We start from the raw sequence: 17,244 nt of genomic DNA, 5'->3' as shown, positions 1-17,244 counted from the left end.
AAGGCTAGGCATTAGTGGATAAATAGCACTAGATGAAGAGGCACAAAGACCTATTATATTGGAGGGAAAAAAAGGAAGGATGTGAACATTGACTAAATGCTAGTCAACAGATTTGATCCAGAGAGGGAATAACATATATTCCCAATTGGGATTAAAAATCTTTCCTACCCAACAAGGAAGTGGGTGGAGTGGGGAGGGAAAGAGAAGGGCAAAAAGAAATGATAAAAGAGAAGGTGAAGGTAAAAGTAAAAATAAACTGAAAGTTAAAATATAAAAGAAAAATTAAAGGGAATAGGTAGTAAAACATTGGTGAGAAGTAATAAAAGGAATGAAAAAAGTACAAATGGGAATAAAGAATTAGACATTTTAACTGTGTGAATGGGATGAACTCTCCCATAAATGGAAGCATATAGCAGAATGGATTAAAAACCAGAATACCTTGTTTATATGAAACACATTTACAGGATAAAAGTAAAAGACTGGAACAAAATATATTATGTTTCAGCAGAAGTAAAAGAATTAGGGATAGTAATCATAATCTCAGACAAAGGAAAAGCAAAAATAGATCTCATTAAAAGGGATAAGGAAGGAAACTGTATCATCTTAAAAGTCACCATAGGCAATGAAGTTATATCATTAATAAACTAATGTGTGCCTAGTAGCATAGCATCCAAAGAGACATAAACAGAAAAACTATAATAATGGGGGACCTCAAGTCCATGTCTAAGAACTAGATAAATCTAAATACAACATAAACAAGAAGAAAGTTAAGGTGGTGAATAAAATCTTAGAAAACTTAGATATGATCAACCTCTGTAGAAAACTGAATGGGGATAGAAAAGAATATAACTGTTTTCCTCTGTAGTACATGGCACATATACAAAAATTCCCCATGTCCTAGGGAATAAAATCTTCCAATGAAATACAGAAATGCAGAAATAATAAATGCATACTTTTTAGATCATGGTGCATTAAAAGTTACATGTAATAAAGGACCATGGAAAGATAAACCAAAAAATTAATTGGAAACTAAATACTTTAATTTTAAAGAACTAGTGGTTCAGAAAACAAATCATAGAAATAATGAATCATTTTATTGGTGAAAATGATAACAAGACCATCAGACCAAAATTTATAGGATGCAGCCAAAGCAGTTTTTAGGGGAAATTTTATATCTCTAAATACTTATATGAATAAAATAGAGAAATAAAAGATCAATGAATTGTGTATGCAACTTGAAAAAACTAGGTAAAGAACAAATTAAAGAATGTCAATTAAATACCAAGTTAGAAATTCTGAAATCAAAGGAGAGAGAGATTAATATAATTGAAAGCATGAAAACAATTGATCTAATAAATAAAGTTGGTTTTATGAAAAAACTGAGTTGGTTTTATGAAAAAAACAATAAAATAGGTAAATCTTTGGTAAATCTGATTTAAAAAATACAGAAGAAAACAAAATTAGTAGTATGAAAAAAGGAAAGGGTGAACTTTCCACCAAGTTGGAGAAACTTAAAGAGACAGTTCAAAGCTATTTTACTCAATTGTATGCCAATAAATTTGATAACCTGACTGATATGGATGAATATTTACAAAAATACAAACTGCCCAGATTAACAGAAGGGGAAATAAAATTCTTAAATAACCCCATTTCAGAAAAAGAAATTAAAGAAACCATCAATAAACTCCCTAGGAAAAAGTCACCAGGTCCGGATAGATTTATAAGTGAATTCTTGTAAACATTTAAGGAACAATTAATTCCAATTCTAAATAAACTATTTTTAAAAAATAGGAAAAGGAGTTCTGCCAAATTTCTTTTATGACACCAATATGGTGTTGATACCTAAACCAAGAAGAGTCAAAACAGTCAAAGAAAATTTTAGATCAATCTCCCTAATGAACCTTGAAGCAAAAATTTTAAATATAATTTTAACAAAGAGATTACAATTATTACTAGGATAAAACATCATGATTAGGTAGGATACATACCAGATAAGCATGAATGGTAATGGAATTTTCTTTAAAATGTTTCTATCTAAAAATATCAATAAATATTATATGTAATGGGGATAAACTAGGAGCATTTCCAATAAGATCAGTCATCACAATTACTATTCAACATGGTATTAGAAATGTTAACTTTAGCAAAAAGAGAAGAAAAAAATTTTTGAAGGAATTAGAATTGGTACTGAGGTAGCAACGTTTTCACTCTTTGCAGATGATATGATTTATACATAGAGAATCCAAGAATATCATGTAAAAAACTCCTTGAAACAACAATTAACAAATTCAGCAAAGTAGAAGGATCTAAAATAAACCACGTAAGTCATCAACATCTCTATATATATGAACAACAATGCCCAATGGCAAGAGATAGAAAGAGAATTCTATTTAAAGTGACTGCAGACAACATTAAATACTTGGAAATCTACCTCCTAAGACAAACCCAGAAACTGTATGATTATAATAACAAAGCACTTTTCACACAAATAGTCAAATCTAAACAAATGAAAAATATCAATTGTTTGTGTTTAGGTCAAGCTAATATAATAAAAATGACAATTCTATCCAAATTAAATTACTTATTTAGTGCTGTACCAATTGAATTATCAACAAATTATTTTACTGAGCTAGAAAAAATAGCATCAGAATTCATCTGGAGAAACAAAAGGTCAAGAATATCAAGGGAACTAATTTTAAAAATGTAAGGGAAGATGGTCTTGCTCTACCAGATCTAAAACTATGCTATAAAAGAGCAGTCATCAAAACTGCCTTATACTGGTTAAGAAATAGAGTAATGGGGGTGGCTAGGTGGCATAAATGGATAGAGCACCCACCTTGGAGTCAGGAGTACCTGAGTTCAAATCCAGCCTCAGACACTTAATAATTACCTAGCTGTGTGGCCTTGGGCAAGCCACTTAACCCCATTTGCGTTGCAAACAAAAAAGAAATAGAATAATGAGGGGCAGCTAGATGGTGCAGTGGATAGAGTATCTGCCCTGGAGTCAGGAGGACCTGAGTTCAAATCCAGCCTCAGACTCTTAATAGTTGCCTAGCTGTGTTACCTTGGGCACATCACTTAACTCCATTGCCTAAATAAAAAGAAAAGAAAAAAAGATTACTGATGATTATATATATATATATATATATATATACATATATATATATATATATACATATATGAAAAAGAAATAGAGTAATGAACCAGTGGATTAGATTAGGTTCAAAAGTAACAGTAAATAATTATAGTAATGTACTGTTTGACAACCCAAAGACAATAGTTTCTGAAATAAGAACTCACTATTTGACAAAACTTATTGGGAAAACTGGAAAATAGTATGGCACAAACTAGACATAGACTCACATTTCACACACTATACCAAAATAAGGTCAAAATGGGAAAATAATTTAAAAATAAAGAGCTATACCATAGACCAATTAAGAAACCAAGAAATACTTTAACTATTGGATCTATGGAAAGGGGAGAAATTTATGACCAAACAAGAAATAGAGTACATTATAAATTGCAAAATGGATGATTTTGACTATATTAAATTAAAAGATTTTTGCATTAAAAAAAATCCTAAAGGGAAAAGAGGAAACTGGGAAACAATTTTCACAGCTAGAGATTCTGATAAAGGTCTCATTTCTTAAATATATATATAGAGAACTGAATCACATCTTTTAAGATTACAAGCCATTCCTCAACTGATAAATGATCAAAGGATATGAACAGGAAGTTTTCAAACAAAGAAATTGAAGCTATGTATAATTATATGAAAAACTGCTCCAAATCATTACTGATTAGAGAAATGCAAATTAAAACAATTATGAGGTACCACCTCACATCTATCAGACTGGCCAACCTGACAAAAAGGGAAAAGAATCAAGTTGGAGAGATTGTGGGAGGAGTGGGACATTAATGCACTGTTGGTGGAGTTGTGAACTGATTCAACCATTCTGGAGAACAATATGGAACTATTCCCAAAGATCAATAAAACTGGCCATGCCCTTTAAGCCAGCAATACAAATACTAGACCTATATCTAGAAAAAATTATAAAAAATGGGAAGTCTCACACATTCCAAAATATTTATAGCAGCCCTTTTTGTAGTGGCAGAGAAATGGAAATTGAGGGCATCCATCAATTAGGGAAAGGTTGAACAATTTATGGGATAAAAATGTATGGGAGTACTATTATTCTATAAGAAACCATGGGACTCTAGCATGAAAGGAATTATAGGAACAGATGCTGAGTGGAGGGAGCAGAACCAAGAGAACATTGTACACATTAACAACATTGTGAGTTGATCAACCTTGATGGCTGCAGCCCCTCTCAGAAGTTCAGAGAGCTAGGACAACCCTGGGAGATCTGTTATAGACAATGCTATCCACATCCAGAGGAAGAAAAACAAAACAAAACAAAAACAAATTTAAAAAACCAGCTGCAGAATCTGAAAGAACACTATGTTCACTTTTTCAAAATTTCTCTTTTGTTTTTCCTTCCTATCTCATGATTTTCTTTCTTTTCTCTTATTTCTAATTATTCATACAGAAAATAACGAATAAGTAAACATGTTAAACACAAATGTATATGTACAATGTTCACCAGACTTTTCACCTCTGAGGGGAGGTGGGGTGGGAAGGGAGGGTGGAAATAAATTATGTAACTTGTAAATATGCACATGCATGTAGATGAATGTTGAAAAGCTTTCATAATATATAATTAGAAAAATAAAATAATTTATCAATTAGGAAAAAAGACTTAATGGGCTATTGTCCAATGCTTTATTCCCATTTGACTATTCTCCAAATCCCTCAGAACTTCAGCTCATAGATCTAGACATTTATGACTTCAGAAGTCACCCTCTCCAATTTCTTCATTGTATACACAAGGAAACTGAGGTCCAAGGTAGAAATCTCTTTTTCTCTCTGTCTCTCTGTCTTCTTATCCTTAGGTTTTTTTAAAAATATATTTGCTACTCTATTTTTCAAGTACCTAGAGCCTTGGACACATGTCAGATGTTCAGTAAATAAATACTTGTCTTAACATTCCATCCAGTCTTTCCCCTAGCTAAATTCTTTTTTTTTAGGTTTTTGCAAGGCAAGGGGGTTAAGTGACTTGCCCAAGGTCACACAGCTAAGTAATTATCAAGTGTCTGAGGCCAAATTTGAACTCAGTTCCTTTTAACTCCAGGACCAGTGCTCTACCCACTGTGCCACCTAGCTACCCCACCCCCACCCCAGACAACTTGTCAATTTCCCTTTTACCACATTCTCTGGACCACCAGACCATTTCAGAAACAATACACATTGTTTTGCAATATACTCTCTGGAACCAATCCATCCTGATTAAAGAGTGAGAAAATTAACACAAATCCTGAGTAGCCAATTGTATCAAGACAGCACTTCCAGACTTTCTTTTCTATCTAGCAATTCATCATAGCCAATTTCTTGCCATTCTGAATCTAGTCACTTTTTTCCAATCACTTTCCATCTATTTTTCTTTTCTCTGAAAAGCTCTCACAGCTACAGACTATGGAAGACTGGAAATTCTAGCATAAATGATTTTGGAGAAGAGAATTGTGAAATGATGTTGCACTTTGATAGACTCTATGAGCTTCCAGAAGAAATGAGAAAACTTAGAATGCAGACAATTCAGGGAAGCTGAGCTTGGCAGAAGGTGACCAGGAAAAAAAAAGGAAGGAGTTTTTAGAACTCTATGGGCAGAACATTCAGATACAGCCAAGTGAAGACTTGGGTAGCTGTGAGCAGAGTGGTTTTAATTTAAAAACAAAGTAGCATCTGGAGATTAGGCAAGACTTTGCTTCCTCAGGGATCAAGTTATTTAAGAAGATTGGTCTGGCATTGGATTGAAAGGGTGGCAATAAGGGTGAACAACTAAAAGGCCATTCCAAAGGAATGGGGTAAAAGGAAAGCTAACTCTCCAGAGGGTTAAGTATGGAAGGACAAAATGTAATCAATTAGAACCAAGTAAGGCAAGATTATATACCTCTGATTCACCTAATTTTTATATAATTTGTACCATGAAACTCCCTTGAATCACAATAAAGTAACTTGGGCAGCTGTAAATAGCTTTTCAATAGAGTATAACTAGCATTTATTTATTTATTTATCTAGATTTATTCTTTCATTCATTTATTTGTCATGCTCTTGACAGTTTAAAATGGACAGATGTGTTTCCTTTTTTTCCTGTTCAAAGTGTCTTCCTACAGAAATTAGCTAGTTGCAAACTATGAAGTTGGGAAAGTTTAGGGGTTTTTTTTCATTTTTTTCAAGGCAATGGGGTTCAGTGGCTTGCCCAAGGCCCAAGGCTAGGTAATTATTAAGTGTCGGAGACCAGATTTGAACACAGGTACTCCTGACTCCAGGGTTGGTGCTTTATCCACTGTGCCACCTAGCCGCCCCTGGGAAAGTTTATAGAAAAGAATATTTTCATATGATATATTCACATTGGGGATTAAATGCCAGGCTGTTTTGAATTCATCTGGGGTTGGGATACATTTGTAGTGTCAACCTGATATAAAGACAAAAAATAACAAAAACTAGAGACTTTTAATCAGGACAAAGGGAGTGAAATTCAGGGTACCATGCAACACCAAGCACTAGATAGAGGGGGTACAGGCTTTAAATGACAACAATGAGGAAGTCTGCAGCTTTGAGAATCTGTTAGATGAGGTGATTTTTATAAAAACCAAAAGTTCATAAAGAAGGCTGTGGGAGAAAGGATTCTACCCTGTCAGAACAATACCTCAGACTCCAGATGCTGCAAAAGGGAAACAAATTTGTATCTGCTCCCATCAAGGGGGTCAGTTGGGACCAAAGTCAGGAACCCCCTCCCTCCCTTATTTTTGGAGGGCAATGGGGTTAAGTCTTACCTAAGGTCACACAGCTAGTAAGTATCAGGTGTCTGAGATCACATTTGAACTCAGTTCCTCCAGACTCTAAGGTCAGTGTTCTATCCATTTCACCACCTAGCTGCTCTGAGTAGTCCTTCTGATGTATACATTCAAAGATAGCATAAAATCAGCGAATCTATTGATTCTGACTCTGCTATTCACTGCTCTATACTATTGGCAAGTCTCTTAGCCTTTCTGAACTTCAATTCCTTCAATTTTAAATATCCCTGTCTTATTTGCATATGACTATTCCAGATACCACAAGAAACCAATGTTTGGGAATGGGGACTACTGAGAAAAGTTGTGTGTGAATGTTTCTGGATAGTTCATAGAGCAAACTGGGGGGAAGATGGTGAAAGAAATAAGAGGAGGTGGATCTTAGTCTTCAGATACATTCTCATTTAAAATGAAATGTTCTAGTCTTCCTTCTAACTCTAAATAAATGTTCTTAAAGGTGAGGTTGAAATCATCTCATTTGGCTCTAGTGCCTTGATTAAGAAATTTTTTGAATTACTCTAATAGAATTGAGTGTGAACCTTAAATTCCATAAGACTTTAATTGAAATAAGACCATTGCTTTTTTTCATTGTACCAGATCCTGGAGCCAACATGATATAGTGGAAAGAGATCTACATTTGGAGCCAGGGATGTAGGTTAAATTCCCAGGACAGTCCCTATCTGCCTTTGTGATCCTGTGCAAGTTCCTTAAGCTCTTTTGCCCTCAGTTATATCTATAAAATAGTTTAAAATAGCTAGATTTTGAGGTTGGAGCCAAGATGGAAGAGTACAGGTGGGGAATCTGTCAAGCTTTCCCTCAAACTACTCCAAATACCTTTCTAACCAAATTTTAGAGTGGCAGAACCCAGAAAAAGACTGAGTGAATTTTCCAGCCCAAGGAATATTATAGTCAAATTTCAGAACTTCCAAGTCTAGGAGAAAATATTACAAACAGCCAGAAAAAAATTCAAATATCATGGAGCTACAGTCAGGATAACACAAGATTTAATAGCTTCTACATTAAGGATTCATAAGGATTGGAATATGATATTCTGGGGAAGACAAAAGAGCTTGGGTTACAACCAAGAACCAATCACTCAGCAAAACAGAACATACTCTTTCAGGGAGAAAGATGGATAGTTGATGAAACAGGGAACTTTCAAACTTCCCTGATAAAATGAGCAGAGCTGAATGGAAAGTTTGATCTCCAAGTACAGGACTCTGGTGAATCAAAGAGAGGGTGAATAGGAAGGGCAAATCATGATAGACTTAATGATGTTGAACTGTTAGTATTCCTGTGTGGAAAGATGATACTGATAGCTCATATGACTCTTCTCATTTATTAGGATAGTTAGAAGGAGCACAAGGCACAGGAGGGAGTTGAATTTGTAAGTATAATATGATGACGGAGTTAATGGGGGAGAAAGGAATATATTGGGAGAAAGGGGAAAGAGAGATAGAATAGGGAAGGTTATTTTATTTTATTATTTTTTTTTGGAAGGCAATGGGGTTAAGTGGCTTGCCCAAGGCCATACAGCTAGGTATTTATTAAGTGTCTGAGGCCAAATTTAAACTCAGGTACTCCTGACTCCAGGGCCAGTGCTCTATCCACTGCACCATCTAGCCTCCCCAGAAAGATTATTTTATATAAAAGAGGCATGAAAAAACTTTTCCAGTGGAGTAAAAGGGGGAAGTGAGGGAGATTGACTGAGCTTTACTCTCATCATAAGTGACTCACAGAGGGAATAACATACACACTCAATTGGGTATAGAAATAAATTTTTGCCTTAATGAAAAATAGAAGAGGAAAGAGATGGGAGAAAGGAGATGAGAGAGGGGAAAGACTTATAGGTGATAGAAGAGAGGGAAGATCATGGGAGAGGGTAGTCCAAAGCAATACACTTTTGAGCAAGGACAGGGTGAACAGAGAGAAAGAATAGGGTAAATGGGGTTTGGAGGAATAGAATGGAAAGAAAAACAGCTTAGCAATAATAACTGTGGGAAAAAACATTGAAGCAATTTCTCTGATGTACTAATAAAGAATGCTATCCATTCCAAAAACAGAGCTGATGGTGTCTGAATACAGACTGAAGCATACTTTATTTTTTCTCACTTTATTTTTCTTGAGGTTTCTCTTTCTTCGTGTGTGAGCATGGAGGTTATGTTTGCTTTTATAACATGACTATTGTAGTAATGTTTTTCATGGCTACACATTTTTAACCAACATCAAGTAACTTGCTTTCTCCATGAGGAGAGTGAGGTAGCAGGAAGGGAAAGAATTTGGAACTCAAGGTTTTGGAAGTAAATGTTGAAACTTGCTTTTGTATGTAGCTTGGGGTGGGGGGAGGAATTAAAAATAAATAAATGAATCAATGAATAAATAAAAAGGGAAAAATAGGTATACTCTGGTATCTCTTCCAATTATAGCTCTATTAGTCTATAAGAAATATTTTAAAATGCTAACCTTAACCATATACAAAATAGAACTCAAAAAATTTAACACATTGAGAATGGCATAATACATTCACATATAAAATATATTAATATATTATATATTTTATATAATATATTCATATATAAATATGACCTGGATTTAAATCCTACCTCAGTCCTTTTCAATCTTTTTGACCTTGGGAAAGTCTCTTAAACTCTCCCATCTTCAGTTTCCTCTTCTTTAAAATGAATCAATTGGACAAGATATTCTCTAAAGTCCCTTTCACTTCTAAAATCTGCTTGCATAGTCTTCAGCAGTGGCAACATAAAGGTCCTGAATCAGGGTCTTCTTTGAATTACATTGCATCTTAGCAACCTCCTCCCTACCACCAACAATAGTTTTCTTAACCACATTCTGGCTTGGAACCACTGCCATTGAGGTCCTTTGTATTTTCAGTATTAAAATAAGCCTCACTCTGTGGAGGTTCCTACCAAAAGTGCCCACAAAGAAGGACAGCATCCTCTGTAGCATGATGTAATGGGTGAGGAGAGGGATACAATGCCATAAGCAACTCAAAATATTTCCCTAAATGGTCTGTCCCAATGCTTGAAACATGTATTTACCATTAAAGGCAGGCCTTTGAGTTGAATCATTGTTGCCATTTTAAGTAAGGCAGAATTGTATAGAGTCATCAGCCTCACTCTTTCTTTCTTTCTGAATCATCAAAGTACAGTAACAAGACAAAAGTCATGACTACTGGGAATGGTCCAGGAATTGGTGGATAACCTTGATGTCTTCAATGTCTTACCAAACTTTAAACACATTGGAATAAACTGTTGTCATCCACTCATTCTCTTGAAGGAAGTCTTCCAATTCTTTGGGGTAGACATCCCCTTAACTTGCTGACAGGTTGAGGCTGGCCAATTACCCCCAACCTGGTTTAGTCCATCTACTGAGATGGTTTACCAGGGTATGACATTGTGCATACTAAAGCTTCTTGGAGCCACAAGAGAGAGTTGAGTTCCAGGTATTCACCAAAGGACTCTCACACCAGGGTCCTAGTCCTCCCTAAACATCCATATAATATATTACCTATCTGGAGAGGGAGGGCTAGTAACCATTAACATATAATCATCTTCCATTAAAGCATTAACATTGAGAAGTTCTGAAAGCAAACAGTGGACCTCTCTGATATACTGTGGGGATAAGACTGGGGAAGGGAAACATCTGAAGCATGAGACTCAGAAGGTAGAGATTATAAGGTCTCTATGGTGGAGATAAAGTGTTGCTTCAGTTAACAAAGTGTTTTTATTGGGCTCTTGTTATAGGTTATCTTGTTCATTTTCCTCTTAAATCAATAGCTGATGTGGATCTGCTGGTTCCATACAATCTGGTGAAACTTTATAAAATTAAAGAGAGAGAGAGAGAGGAGAACTTTGGTCACATAGATTTAAAGCTAGAAGGAACCTTAGAAGTCATGTAGTCTAATTCCCTCATAAAAAGGAGTTAAGGACTCAAGAGGTTAGTAACTTATAAATACAGTTACTAAGTATCAGCAGCAGAATTAGACTCCAAGTCCTACACTGTCTGCTACTTCCAGAGGTATAATTAAATAGTCATATTGGTATGTTCAAGTGGATCAATGATCTTATCACTGTAGGCATTCTCTAAACTATGCAGAGCATGGTCTTCATCATCCCTGTTGAGTATCAGTCACCCATCCTTTTCTTGAAGATGTCCCCCAAGAGAAAACCGACAACTTTTATTCTACTTTTGAACTTCTCTGGCTGCCTGAGTTCAAAGGCCAGTTTTCATTCCCCAATAATTGGAATGAACTGGGTTAATTGGTTAATTACTGTAGATGTGTAGAAATCAGACCTTCTGATCAATCTCTTACACATGATTTTCCTGAGAATGCAATAAAAAAATCCAAACTCAAGGACAGTTAGATCTCACTTTTGGTAAATAGTGTTTTTTTTTTTATTTTTGGCAAGGTAATGGGGTTAAGTTACTTGCCCAAGGTCACACAGGTAATTATTAAGTATCTGAGGTCAAATTTGAGTTCAGGTCATCCTAACTCCAGGGCTGGTGCTCTACCTACTGCGCCACCTATCTGCCCCCAGATCTCACTTTTGGACAGGGTACATAATTGGAGCAGGCAGCCACTTATAAGTCAAATCTTGACTGTTTTAGCTCTCACTGCGTTAAATAGATGATTTTTTGTTTTTTGTCCATTTATCATCAAGGGAAATCATCCAAGATGAAAGTAAAGAGTAAGTGAAGTGTGTACATCTTTAAAAAATTTTATGAACTTGCCAGCTGGAAAGAAAATAATAAAAAAATAAAAACAAGTAAAGAATAAATGAAATGGGAGGTGGCTAAGTGGCACAGTGGATAAAGTACAGGCCCTGGAGTCAGGAGGATCTGAGTTCAAATCTTGTCTCAGGCATTTAATAATTACCTCACTATGTGGCCTTGGGCAAGCCACTTAACCCCATTGCCTTGCAAAAAATCCTAAAAAAAAAAAGAATAAATGAAATGGAAAAAAACTATTTTGTACTTACGGTGTGCCAAGTGCTTGATAAGCAAGCAACAGTCCCCACTTTCAAGGACCTTAGATTTTTAACAAGAAAAGAAAAGATATAGAGTTGGAAATAGTGGGGAGATGGGGAGTCCACAGTCAGCAGCCTAGTCTGGAGATGTTTGGAAAGACTTTCTAACAAGTTTAAGCAAAGGCTCACCTATCAGGGAAAATGCCTTTGTTTTGTGCCCCCTCCTAGGTCTTGTAGGTCACTTTTAATCCTATTTCTCATCTTTATTTTATTTTTTTTCTGTTTTTCATTCTACTGATTTTATATTTCATCATTTTGTGTAAGGAAATAGTTTTAATCCGGCATCCACAGATCCTCAAAGGATCTATGGACAGATTTCAGGGGGATTTAGATTCCATGGATTTCAATGGGAGAAAATAATCTTAATTTTCATTAGTTTCTAACTGAAATTTGTCATTTTCTTAAATTACTTAGAAATATTGTTCTGAGGCTTCACCAGACTGCCAAATGGGTCCATGGCATTAAAAAGCTACTTAAAAAAAAAAAAAACTTTAGTGAAGACTTTTCTACATTTTTCATACATCTCACATTTATTACAATTAGGGTATAAACAAAATAATCATAGATAAAACTAGAAAAGAAATAGTGAACTGGGAAAAACTTTGCTGTAAGTTTTTATGATAAATGTCTGATATCTGAGCTATGTAGAGAGCATATTGACATACATAGGAACATATCCAATAGATAAATGACCACAGAAAATGAAATGTCTTCTAAAAGGAAGAAAAACAAATTTTCAACAGTCATGAAAAAATTGTTTTAAATCATTAATAAGATAAATGAAAATTAAAACAGCTCCTGGGTTTCCCCTAAAATTTTTGGAAGTAAAATGGAAGGACATGTATACTAATTCACTCTGATGGGGCTAAAAATTGAGTTATACCCTTCTGTAAACAATTTGAAATTATATTCAGAAAGTCATTAAACTATGCATATTTTTTCTTCTCGGTGATATTACTACTAGGCCTATACTCCAAAAGAAATAAAAGAAAGAGGGAAAGGCTTATATAGGGAAAAAATACAGCAACACTTTATATTGTAGTAAAGAATTGGAAACAAAGTAAATCCCAATCATTTGGAAAATGAATAAACAAATTATAGTATGTAATTGTAACGAGGTATTTCTTTTTTTCCATCTTCTAATAAAATTATTTTGTTTTCAATTCCCAGAATAAAGAAAGTATTCCTTTAACATAGTATAATAAAAAAGATGATTGTACAAGAAACTCTAAAAATGTTTTCAGAGAAATCTATCAATTAATGTTGAATTATGTAAGTAAAACCCAGAAGAAAAAATTTATTCAATAATTACAACATTTTAAAGGAAAACAATTCTGAAAAACTTTAAAATTCTTATCAATGTAATTTTCAACTACTATTTGAGATGACTAATGATGAAGCATGACTCCCAACTTTTGTTGGGTTTTTAAGTTTTTGCTAGGCAGTGGGGTTAAGTGGCTTGCCCAAGACCACACAGCTAGGTCATTATTAAGTGTCTGAGACCGGATTTGAACCCAGGTACTCCTGACTCCAGAGCCATTGCTTTATCCACTGTGCCACCTAGCCACCCCCGACTCCCAACTTTTGAGAGGTGATGGACTAGTACAGAATGAGACATACATATCTAGACATGATCAATAATTGAATTTGTTTTGCTTGGTTATGCTGATTGGTTATAAGACAGGTGTTTTCAAGAATTCTTGTATAATATATATTTTGGAAGAAAAATGATATTGATGACCCCCCAAAGGAAAGATTTTCAATGAAATATTTAAAGAAAATTCTTAGAAGAGACCAGAAAAGGGTTCAGTCATTCAGAAAAGTGATGTGAGACTCTTCTGCAAAATTAAATAATTAAATGAATAATATTTTATTTTTTCCCAATTGTATGTAAAAACAATTTTAACATTCTTTTTATAAAGTTCTAAATTTTTCTCCTTCCTTCCCTTAGACACCAACCTCCTTCAGAATGTAAGCAATTTGATAGAGGTTATACATGTCCAATCAAGCAAAATATAGTTTCATATGAGTCATAAACATATACTTTTTAAATAAGCATGAAGTTTCTTTTTCTTTTTTCATTCTTTGTATATGGAAATGTTGCTAATTTTGGTATTTGTCAAATTGAGAATAACAAAAAATTAGAATAAGAATATAAATTTGATTTATGATTCCATTGAAATGGAGAATTCCTAGGTGAAATTTATTCATACAAGTTGGCATCTTTGCTCAGCTGCTTAGAATCCTGAGAAGTTAAGTGACTTGTCCAGGGTCACCCAGTAAGTGTGTTTCAGAGGGAGTAAAAAAAAGCCCGGGTTTCAAAGCCCAGTTCTCTATCCAATATTCTGCAGTGCTTCTCAACAACAAAAATTCAAATTATTTTAAGAGTGTTTTATGGTAAACTGAGAAGTATATTGTGCTCAGTTGAGACTATTTTTGGATAACTTTATAAGTTAATACTACAAGTATTTATTAGGTGCCTACTCTATACTATGCACTGTTAGGTACTAGGGATATAAGCTCCTTGAGGTCAGGGACTGTTTTTGTTTGTCTTTTTAACCCCAGTGCCTTTGGAATCATAGACTCTCAAGAGAACCCAGTTCTTTCTTTTTTTAAAATTTTATTTTAATTTAAGGCAATGGGCTTAAATGACTTGCAACTATTAGGCGTCTGAGGTTGCATTTGAACTCAGGTCCTCCTGACTCCAGGGCTGGTGCTCTATCCACTGCACTACTTAGCTGCCCCCAGTTCTTTCTTTACATGAAAAATAATATGACAATATTACCAAGTTTGATTTTGTTCATCAGCTTGTCACTCCCTAAAAATCAGTTTTACCCTCAAAAAAGGAATACTGATCATCACCAAGATTTATCAGAATGCTGAAGGCTCTGAAGGGAATTCTCAAAATTCTAGAAGAATGGGAATAAATTATGGTCTTTCAAAACTGAATATTTTGATGGTTTGAAGGTGCTAGTTTGGATACTCATGTTCTGATTATAGTCATTTAAAAAATCAAACTATCAAATGACTTGATAATCATACCTTTTTTATTTTAGTCATGTTTGGGGCCCTGTTTACAGTGCCATGGTATGTATATATATATATATATATATATATATATATATATATATATATATATATATATATATATATATAAAATGGAATGTCAGGGTCATGTGACCCTAAAAATGGAAAGGGAAGGGGCAATGGATCATTAGAATATCAAGTAGTTTGTATTTATATAATTTTCTAGGTTGGAATGAGGCAGGAAGAAATGAACCTACCACCTCTAGAAATATTGCCTATTGGTCTGGCATCACGGGAATCTGCTGAGCCAGCCTTTTGGAGGCCTTCCAATTCAAATGACAAGCAGTATGTCTAATGGAAGGAAGCTTAGGCTAGGAGAAGGTCAAATGCATTACTCAAATCAGGAATGCAGTCAGAGCCCAGCCTTCCAGCTCCCAGCCCTGGAGTCCCAAGTATGGCAAGGGTAACACAGATGTAGCCACCTCTATACATATATTTCTGTAGGGCAACAGAACCCACAAAAACAGCCACACCCCAAACACAAACTACCCTCATAAACCAAGAACTAATTAAACACAAACAAAGTTGTTATCACCCACTACATAGGACATGGTGTATGGAAAGGGTGTTCAGGGGCAGCATATGGGTAGCCAATGGCAATAACTGAAGCTTTGTTGAATGAAAACTTCAGGAACTTTCCTAAAGGGGAGAAGAGAAGGTTGGGAGGGGAGAGAAGGAAGCTGTTATAGGGATGAGCAGGGAGGGCACTGTGGTCAGTCACTGAGAATTAAAGGTTATGTGAATGTACTGGTAATTGATACAGCAAGGAGGCCATTTTTACAAGGGATCCTGGAAGGGGGCCATTACCAGAGCACATGTTTCTCTATGGATGCTGCCCTCCAGGGTGAGGGCTCCTCCAGCCAGTCTGAAAAGGAGGTGGAGATAGTGGGCAGCAGAAACTGTTTCCCCCTGTCCTGGTGGCCAGGAGAAGAGGGTGGCCCGTTGTTAAAAGAAAACATTTTAAAGTGCCTGTTTATGTGCTGAAGTAATTTCTAATTACCAGAGGCAGGGCCCGTGGTCTGGTGTAGTTAGAGAAGGGAGCTTAGAGCCAGGACAGGGGCCATTCTGTTCTTCTTTTTGCCTTTGGCCCTCTCTTTTGCCTGGATACAAGTCACTTAACCTCCAGAGCCTCAGAACCCCAAGCTGTCCCTTTTGGGCAAGCTAAACTATTCAGCCAGCACTTTGCAGCAGAAGTTCTCAAGTAGTTTCTGAATGCAAACTAATTATTACCATCCCTTTGAGGCTAGAAATTATTATTATTATTATCATTATGATTTTATTGACGGTGAACTGAGGCACATGGAGGTTAAGTGATTTCCCAACAGGGGCCAGAATCCATAAATGTGGCTGAGAGCTAATCTTGGGCTCTCACCACTCAGCCCCACACCCTCCCCAGACCACACGAGGGAACTCACAGGGTGTTTTGAGGATAAATGCATGTTTATTCAGCTCTTGGAACAACTCAAATCAGGCCCCTGCAGAAATACAAAGAATTACTAATGCAGATGGAGTCTATATCTATAAAGGCAAACTCCTCCCAACAAATCATTAGCTTCCTGAGCAGATGCCTACTTTTTCTTCCTTTTTTACCCAGTGTGGAGATCTCGAAATTACAACACTCTGCAGCCAGGAGTCTAATAGCTAGACCAAACAATTCATTTCACAAATGAAGAAGCTGAGGCTCCAAAATGTTTAAAGACTTCATTATAACATCTACTTTTTATTATCTACTTACTATGCTAGTTGCTGGATGTTTAAAGACAAAGAATAACGTAATCCATACTATCAACAAACTTATCTTTTAATGTAAACTAGAATGTAATCTGGGATGACAATACTAAGTGAATGAATATAATATCTTTTCTCATCCCATATAATTGACAGAACCTTAAGGGTTATCCTTTAGTTAACCTTAAGAGTTATCAACAAGTACATAAAAAATGTATACATCACAAATTAAAGTTAATAAATGCATATATGGATAAATATAAAAATGCATATATCCCCATATACACACACATATTCTAATGTTGTTGTTCAATTGCTTCAGTCATGACTGACCTCAGGACCCCATTTGGAATTTCTTGGCAAAGATACTGGAGTCATTTGCCTTTTCCCTTCCCAGATCATTTTATAGATGAGTAAACTGAGGCAAACAGTGTTAAGTGACTTGCCCAGAATCACACTAGCTTCTAAG

This window comes from Macrotis lagotis, chromosome X (genome assembly GCF_037893015.1).
Source record: "Macrotis lagotis isolate mMagLag1 chromosome X, bilby.v1.9.chrom.fasta, whole genome shotgun sequence".
NCBI classification, from domain to species: Eukaryota; Metazoa; Chordata; class Mammalia; order Peramelemorphia; family Peramelidae; genus Macrotis; species Macrotis lagotis.
The sequence above is the reverse complement of the archived record's forward strand: the minus strand, read 5'-3'. Positions refer to the sequence as shown.